Raw genomic sequence first — 8938 nt, 5'->3', positions numbered from 1 at the left:
GCCGAAGTTCCCATAGCCTAAGCCATCTGGATGGCAGGGCTCCACCCAGGCTGGAGGGGCTGCCCCTCCTGGCAGGATCTGGTCTCTTCCTTGTGCTCTAATTCCTGCAGTGTGCAGCTCACATGCTTGGAGCCCTGAGCAACCTCCTCAGTGCAGGAGCTCTGGGCTAGTTCCACCCCAACTTTCAGGCATCATCCCGGGTCCCCTGGCCTGCTGCTGAGTCTGAGAGCCTGAGCAGACTCTGAAACCATCCGTCTGTGCCTGCAGCTGTGAACTTGAGCCAGCATCAGAATCATCTGGAGATCTTGTTGAAACACAGATTGCTGTGCCCCACACTCAGAATTTCCGACTCAGTGGGCCTGGGACCTGGCCTGAGAATCTGCATTTCTATCAAGTTTCAGGTACTACTGGCACTGCTGTTGCAGGGACAACATTTTTCAAGTCTTTGCTGTTAAGGAAAAGGTGGAGCCTTTCCGGAGTTTATGAAAATGCCAGGCAATTTGGAAATTGTGATGGAATCATTCTGTAATGTATTTGAGAACTAAGCAAACAGCTTATTCTAGCAAAACCTGAACTACGTAAGTCCCTCCAAAAGGAGAGTCTGGAGACTGATAGGAAGACTCAGGAGGGATAGGAGTTTAACCCAGCTTTTAATCCAAAGGAAGAAATCTCTGCAAAGAAGGCAGCCATTGGTTTTGGTTTGCTTAAGGACAAGACAAATACCTGAGGTCCATGTGAGAAGAAGCGTCAGGCCTGTAACTGTTTTCTCAGGCTGCCAGGACAATCTACCACCAATGGGTGGTTCAAAACCATAGTTCTGGGGGTGATTTGAAATCAAGGTGTTGGCAGGTCCGTGCTGCCACCTGAGGCTCTGGAGAGAATCTGTTGCATGCTTCTTCTAGCATGTGCTGGCTGCTTGGCATTCCTCCTGTTTTGTTTGTTTGTTTGTTTTGAGATGGAGTTGCATTTTTATTGCCCAGACTGGTGTGCAATGGCGACATCTCAGCTCACTGCAACCTCCACCTTCCAGGTTCAAGTGATTCTCCTGCCTCAGTCTTCCAAGTTGCTGGGACTACGGTCATATGCCACCACACCTGGCTAATTTTGTATTTTTGGTGGAGATGGGGTTTCTCCATGTTGGTCAGGTAGGTCTTGAACTCCTGACCTCAGGTGATCCACCCGCCTCGGCCTCCCAAAGTGCTAGGATTACAGGCGTGAGCCACCACGCCTGGTCTCGTTTTGTGTTTTGGTTTGTGGCTGCATCGCTCCAATCCCTACCTCTGTCTTCACATTGCCTTCTCCACTCCATGTGTGTCTATGTCGAATCTCCTGTGGCCTTGCTCGTACAAGGACACTTCACTTGTTATTAGATCTAGGGCCCACCTGGATAATCCAGGGTAAGAGCCTCCTCTCAGGATTTTTAGATACCACTTTCACCAAATAAAATAATATTCAGTCTTTTGCATTTAAGGTAATAATTATAGATTCTGGATACTAGGAAGTGAATATTTCTTTGGAGGGCCATTCTTTCAGCCGGCCACAGTGAAATACTCTAGTCTGTTCATACTGGCTTGCAAGAGCTTATGTTGTAAAGCACAGCCATTATTAAAAAAATTAAACTATATGCTGGGTGTGGTAGCGCATGCCTGTAATCCCAACTACTCGGGAGGCTGAGGTAGGAGGATCACTTGAGCTCAGTAGTTCAAGACTGGGCAATATAGCGAGGCCCCACCTCATTTTTTTTTAAAAAAAAGCATATCCCAATTGAAGGGTATTAAAAAAGAGAAAAAAAAAACTATATATAGTTACCATTAAATAAATTACATTGAAACAAAAGCAATAAGTATTCAAAATATACCACTTACAATTATTTTACTATATTTTGCTATCATCTATGACCTCGAGCTTATTTACATCTATTGTATATCTGTACAGTGGAAACACTGTGTAAGTGTGCACTACTATGCATTTCTTTCCAACTCTGCATTCAGTGATGTCACACTGGTGGCCTGGAATCTGCCACGGTAGGAGTATTTATACCAAGGACATCGGTAAATGCTACAATTCAGGGCTCTTTGCTTTGGAGAGCTGCTGGAAAGGATGGTCCCCCTGAGGAATGCCAGAGGGGGTCTCCAGATTTCAGGTCCACTTAGGGAAGAGAGCTGGATAGGGAAGCCACACCTGCTCCTCGCAGGAATCCCAGGCAGAAAATGCTGCCCCCTGTTGGTGGAGAGAAATATGGTCATTGTTCCTCAACAGAGGAGTGCCTGGGTGACTCCAGGGAGGCAGCTGCCAGGAGCTGTAGCTTACCCCAAAGGGGCTGGGTGGCAGAAGCAGGTGGTGTGGGATGAGGGGATGCCCAGGCCACATGATGTTTCAAAGGGTATGAAGGGAATGATAAACCACTCTGCTTGTGAGAAGCCTGTCCCTGCATCCCTGACTGGAACATGTCACCCTTGCATTGCCTTGTGAATGGGCAGCATTGAGCTTGTCTGAGGGAGGAGGCTCACTCTAAGACAGCCATAAGCACCACCTGGCATGTTCTGAACATTTACAGTGGTCTCACGCCATGCCAGGAGCTTTAGATACTTCCTCATCTCAAACTCTCACAACTCCACAAGGTAGGCATTATTGTTCCCATTTGACAGATAAGGAAACCAATGCTCAGAGAGGTTGGGTCACTTGCCCAAGGTCACAGAGCAGGTAACTAGTGGAGCTGGGATTTGAACCCAGGTCTGTTTGACTCCAGAGCCCTTGGTCCCAACCACTATAGCATCTTTCCTTCCTTCTTACATTCATTCATTCATTCATTCACTTATTCGACAATTATTATCAAGCAAATTTCCCACAGAGAATGTAGAATTTGGAAGGAGTAAGAGGCCATGCTGTGGTGGCCCCACTTTCCAGATGTTTGGGGACAGGCCCAGTCTTCCATATTCCGTCTGGCTGTCAGAGTCTGTGTCTTGGTGTTGTGTATGGTAAGCACGTCTCCTGTAACTGAGGATCCAGAAAGCCTGGGAGGGTAGACAAAGCACTGTTGGCAAAAGGGGGTCAAAGGAAGATCTCTGCCTACACAGAAATGCAGGAGAGACCTCTGTGAATATCTGGAGATATTTCCACTTGGCCTGGGCTTGTGGGTGAGTAAACAGGCACCGCCTGACCCTCTGAGGTGCGCTGGCCGGCTCAGGTAGACTTCCTCCATCCCACTCCTGGACTACCCATTTTCCTTTTGCCCAGGCAGGAGGTTTTGGCTCTGAAGCCTGCCTTGCTACCGACACTGGTCTTTCCTCCTCTCACACATGCACCTACTCTGCCCCAAGGTCTCTTCAATGGGGAGGAGGCCCAGGGGGATTTCTTATGATCTCTCCGAGGAACTGTGGAGTTCTTCCTCCTCTGTTGCCTCCCTCTCCCAACCCTGGACCAGCAAAAGTGCTGCCTGAGGCCTTTCCTGAACTATCTTGGGTTCTGGTTAGCATTGCTCAGGGGTGCTCATTTGGGGGTTCTGGAGATATGGCATTTGGGTATAGGCACTGAAGACTTTTGGGGTGCCTGAGAGCTCAGCCTCTGGGACCTCTGGGCAGGGCACATTGGGTAGTTTTGCCCAAGCAACCAGGGAAGAATCACTGAGTCTCCAAGGCAATGTAACCAGAGAGGAAAGTGTCTCTAGGTAGAAACTCAGGGTTCGACACATCTCACACAGCAGCAGAGGTAGCAGCACCCAGTTTGTGCAGGAAAATACAGTAGGGGTCATGGGTCCAGTGGACTTGGAAGAATCTGGGTAGGGGAGAGTGCTGGACTACCAGGACTCTGGGAGGCTGTGGGGCAGAGGAGGAAGCACCTCTCGGGGAGATGGTGGAGTGAGGCCCAGGGAACCCCAGAGGTGGTGTTAGTTGGAGGGGTGCTGGTGATGGGAGGGGCTTGGCCTGCAAGAAAGCAGGCTTACTTGTAGATGGAGAAGGAGCCACATGTGAGGTGTGATCTGAGAAATGCTAGGAAAGTCTAACTTGGCCCTGCTGACCTACTGCTAGTGTCCAAAATTCCACTGTAGGACCTAACTCCTCGTAAGGATTCCTAGGGAACATCTGGCCTTTTGAGGCAGGTGCATGGAGAGAGCAGAAGGTGGAGTGATAGGTCCAACGCAGGCTTGTCCCCTGACCCAGAGCAGGCTAAGGTGGGTGAGCTCTGGAAGGTCCCTAGTGCCCAAGGGAATGGAGGTCCAGGGCCCCTCAAGGTGTAGGTACAGGTAAAGTCACTTAAAGCTGATGGATATGAGGATATGGATTTTTACAGTCTCCTGTGTGTGTGTGTTCCCAGCCACATTTGCCATGGATCATTGTATACCACAGACTCTGCATAACAACAGGACACAAGGCTTTGCCCTCCCTGTGTCCATGTGTCGGGTGAGTGGTGCACTGGGCATCACCTTGGGCATGAGGAGCATGACCCGGGAAGCCACGCCTAAAGGGAATGGTAAGGGTGCCCTGCTTCTTGGACATCTGATTGCCTGGTTCTCACGACTGCTGCTTCATTTAAAACACGCACCCACACACAACAGTGGGGTAGGATCCCAGGCATCTTGGATGATTTTCACATCGGGAATGAATGGATGCATCCTTTCTCTGCCCTGCCCACATGGAAGTTCTGCTGCCCACATGAAGGCACATCTAGTTCTGGTGGGTGACCATGGTGAATCAGGAATTGGGCTGCCCAACCTCCACCCCACCCTCTTTCTACAGAGCCTCCTGCAGTGCTGAGACTGAAATGCTGCACACTCCATTACCCAGGCTCCCTTGCAGCTGAGCTCTGGATGCAAATTAGACTCTACCTTTCAGATGCTGTCCTGGGAGGGCTGTCTTCCTGTGTGGACGTCCTCCTGTGCCTTTTAGCTATTTTCAGTTCACAGGCAAAGTGGTGGAGATAAGAGGTGTTCTAGAGCAGGCTTCAGTATCCACTTGCCAGCTTTCTAGGTCCCAAGGGTGGGAGGCTGGCAGAGTGGGGCTGGACTATGATTCCAGTGCCCAGACACCAGCTTTGTGATGGTTGAGAGGTGGTTGTGACACTGGTAACAGCATCCCGATCCCTACATCCCAGCTCCATTTGTGGTTCTTGAACTCACAGCCACAGCAGCAGCTGCTGGGGTTGTGGTGTTTGCAGAACTGTTCCTTGAGGCTCACTCTAGAGCACACTCCCCCAGCCCTTCCAAGGATTTCCTAAACACTTTCTGTTTTGGAAAAAATTATAAATTCACAGAAGTTGCAAAGGTAGTACAGGGAGGTCCTGTGTACCCTTCACCTAGTTTCCCCTGTAGTTACATCCTCCTTAATTATAGTGTGATATCAAAACCAAGAACTTGACATTGGTACAATATGTGTGATTCTACAGTCCTGTTACCACGTGTACACTCATCAAACACCACGGCAATCAAGATAAAGAACTGTTTCATTGCCACAAAGATCTCCTGCACTCCTATATAGTCACACCTACCCCTTTCCCTCTCTCCCATTCCTAATCCCTGGCAACCACAAATCTGTTCTCCATTTCTAAAATTTTGTCATTTCAAGAGGAATGTTACATAAATGGAACCACCCAGGATGTAAACTTTTGAGGTTGGCTTTTCTTCCCCTCAGCACAATGTCCTTGAGACCCATCCAAGTTGTTGATGTATCAGTAACCCAATCCCTTTTGTTGCTGAGTAGTATTCCATGGTACAGATGTGCCATGGTTTGTTTAACGATTTGCCCATTGAAGGACATCTGGGTCATTTTCAGTTCTTGACTATTGCAAACAAATCTGCTTGGAACATTTGTGTACAGGCTTTTGTGTGAACATCATTTTCATTTCTCTGGGGTAAATGCCCAGCAGTCAAATTTCTGAGTCATAGGATAAGTATATGTTTAATTTCTCAAGAAACTGCTCATCTATTTCACAGAGTACCATTTTCCATTCTGACCAGCAATGAATGTAAACCCAGTTGTTCTGCATGATTGCTGGCATTTGGTATTGTTGCTGTTTCTTATTTTAGTGGTGGCATGGTTGAGTCTTCCCTCTCCACCAGTGTCTCTATATTTGAACTTGGAAAATGGGAATGATTTGGGGATACTGGGGGATATTAACCTCATGGTTATACAGTAATCCACCCCCACCCCCATTTTCCATTAGTTGGAAAAGGTAGTATTGCAAAATATTGTTTATCAGAAATTCACATTGAACTGGGTGTCCCCTACTTTTGTTTGCCAAATTTAGCAACCCTAGGAAAAGGCTGACCTACCTGAACCAGTCAAAAGTCTGAAAGTACAACACTCAAAAACGCATCATTTGATTATTTCCACTAAATGTAACCTCCCAGAAGGCAAAGATTACATCTTCTTGTACTTTTTACTCCCAGGATCCAGGAGAGAATTATCTCAAATTCTAAATTAGTTGTGTGTGACTTCATGAAATTTTTTGAGAAATGAAACCCCTTTGGTTAAAGGATACACACAGCTGACTACGCTGCTGTTTGGAAGGGTTGTGTTTTTTAAAATGTTAATTCGAATTTATTTGGCTTTCAAAAATTCATATATAAACATAATGGAAACAGAAACGACACAGGAGGCTTCAGACCACGTCCCTTTAAGGTAACTCACTCTGCCCACCTGCTTTCCCACAGGCTCAGTGTGGCTAGAGCGGACTGCGAGGCTGGCTTTGTGCTGCTTCTGCGGTGGGACCTGGGCCCCACAACCTGTACCCTCCTGAACGGAGGCCCACAGTGCCGGTCCACAGGTCAATGCAGCCTTGGTTCACTGCCTCTGGTGCTGACTGCAGGGGCCTAGCCAGGCCATCATCATCACCATTGCTTGGGCTGGGAGGGTGCAGGGCTGCACTTCTGCAGAGACCAGCGGTGGCAGCAGGAGGCTGCCTCCCTTCTGTCCTTCCCTGCATCTGGAAAAGGACTACTTGGAGGCCTGAAACTGCCCTCCTGTCCTGAAGGGTGGAAGCCCTGGCTTAACTAGGTCTTCCATCAGCTGTAGGCCACATGGACTGTTGGGCACCTGGACAGCCTGACTATATTGGGCTGTGGCTGATTGGAACAGCTGGAGGCTGGTCAGGGGCTGAGGAACACCTGAGGCATTCCTTACGTGTTTAAGTTATCATGTGGCCCCCCTGCCCAGACATGGCACGCCCCTGCTGCCACCCCACCTACAGCCAGCAGGATGCTTTCAGAGCGGACTTACGGCGGAAGTCAGGGGGAAGAGGAGCAGAGGCCAAGGGCTGAGGAGCTCTGGCCCCGGGAGCCACTGGTTACTTGTAAGACTTTGGCTTAGTAGCTGTCTGCATATCCCAGACCTCAGCTCTCTCCTGTGCTCTTCCCTTCACCTGACTCTTTGATGGTTAAGATGCAGATTCATAATAAACAGGATAGAGAAATGTAAATGCCCTTGATGTTACGTAAGCTCTTACCACTCCTGTGTGTGTGTGTGTGTGTATAGGAGTCATAAGAGATTATTTATACATTCATTCCCCTATGAATATGGAGATGATGGAGATGGTCTCTATTGTATAGGGATGTATGTGTTACATCGATGTATGTATTTGTCAAAATTCATGTAACTCTACACTGAAGATCTGTGTATTTCAACATAAACACCAGTAAATGGTTTTTTAAAAAAGCAGCAGCAGCAAAAGAAAAAATGCTGCTACTACTTAATGCTGTCAAGGGGTGGCCTGACTGCTGGGCATGGATCCAGCTCCTCCGTGGAGCCTGGGGGAAGAAGGTTAATTTCCTAGTGATTGTACACAACATTCTCTAGCTAACCAAAGTCTTGTTTCCAAAGAGTAGTTGTCAGTGACATGGCAGTGGTCATGTCATAATGTTAGAAGAAAAAATTGGGGGGGCAAAGTTTCACATAAAGCAGATTCCCAATTTGTAAAAAAGTTTGGACAAAGGCAGAGATACGTATATTCATTGAGCCAAGGAACCATTCATTGACTTGGCTGTGACCCACATGACACAAACCCTCACTGAGCTCCCAGCCTGTGAGCAATGCCTCGTGGAGAGGTAAGTGCTTCCCGGGAGACAGTGGTGGGGCCAGCAGGGGTAAGGCTTTGTGGGTATGACAAACTGGGTTTTCAGGAGAGCTGGCCCTTGGGCTAAGTGGTCTTCCTTTTAAAATCAAAGTGTGCCGTACAGAAAGCACAGAGGTGAGTGAATGCACTAATGTACCGTGTAAGCAAGATGGTGGCTTTCCTCAATGTCCACAGTGCAACCACCATCCAGACCACAATGTTGCCAACCCACAACCCCCTTGTGTCCATCCCAGTCTTTACCCCCCTTCCCGGTAACCACCATTCTGACTTCCATCGCTATAAGTTTGTATTCCTGTTCTAGGACTTCATACTAATGGAATCACACAGTAAGTATTCTTTTGGATCTGCCTTCTTTTACTCAATGTTGTCTGAGATTCACTTCATTCTTTTTAAAACTGTCATGTCCATTGTATGAATATACCTGTTGATGGACACTTGAATTGTTTATGGTGTTTGGCCGTTAAGAGTAGAACCATGGACATTTGAAGACATGTCTTTTTGCTGACATAAGCCCTCATTTCTCTTGGGTATATCTCAAGAAGTGGAATTGCTGAGAGTTAGGGCAACTAAGTGCTCAGCTTTAGTAAAAACTGCCAAATAGGGAGGGGGGAGGGGGGAGGGATTGCATTGGGAGTTATACCTCATATAAATGATGAATTGATGGGTGCTGACGAGTTGATGGGTGCAGCACACCAACATGGCACAAGTATACATATGTAACAAACCTGCACATTATGCACATGTACTCTAAAACTTAAAGTATAAAAAAAAAAAAAAAAAAAAACTGCCAAATGGTTTTCCAAGTGGTTGTACCATTTCACTCCCCCAGCCCCAGCAGTGTCTGAGATCTCTGGCTTTGAGCTGAGTCTTG

The sequence above is a fragment of the Rhinopithecus bieti genome, unplaced genomic scaffold, assembly GCF_001698545.2.
Source record: "Rhinopithecus bieti isolate Rb0 unplaced genomic scaffold, ASM169854v2 scaffold_9581, whole genome shotgun sequence".
NCBI lineage: Eukaryota > Metazoa > Chordata > Mammalia > Primates > Cercopithecidae > Rhinopithecus > Rhinopithecus bieti.
The sequence above is the reverse complement of the archived record's forward strand: the minus strand, read 5'-3'. Positions refer to the sequence as shown.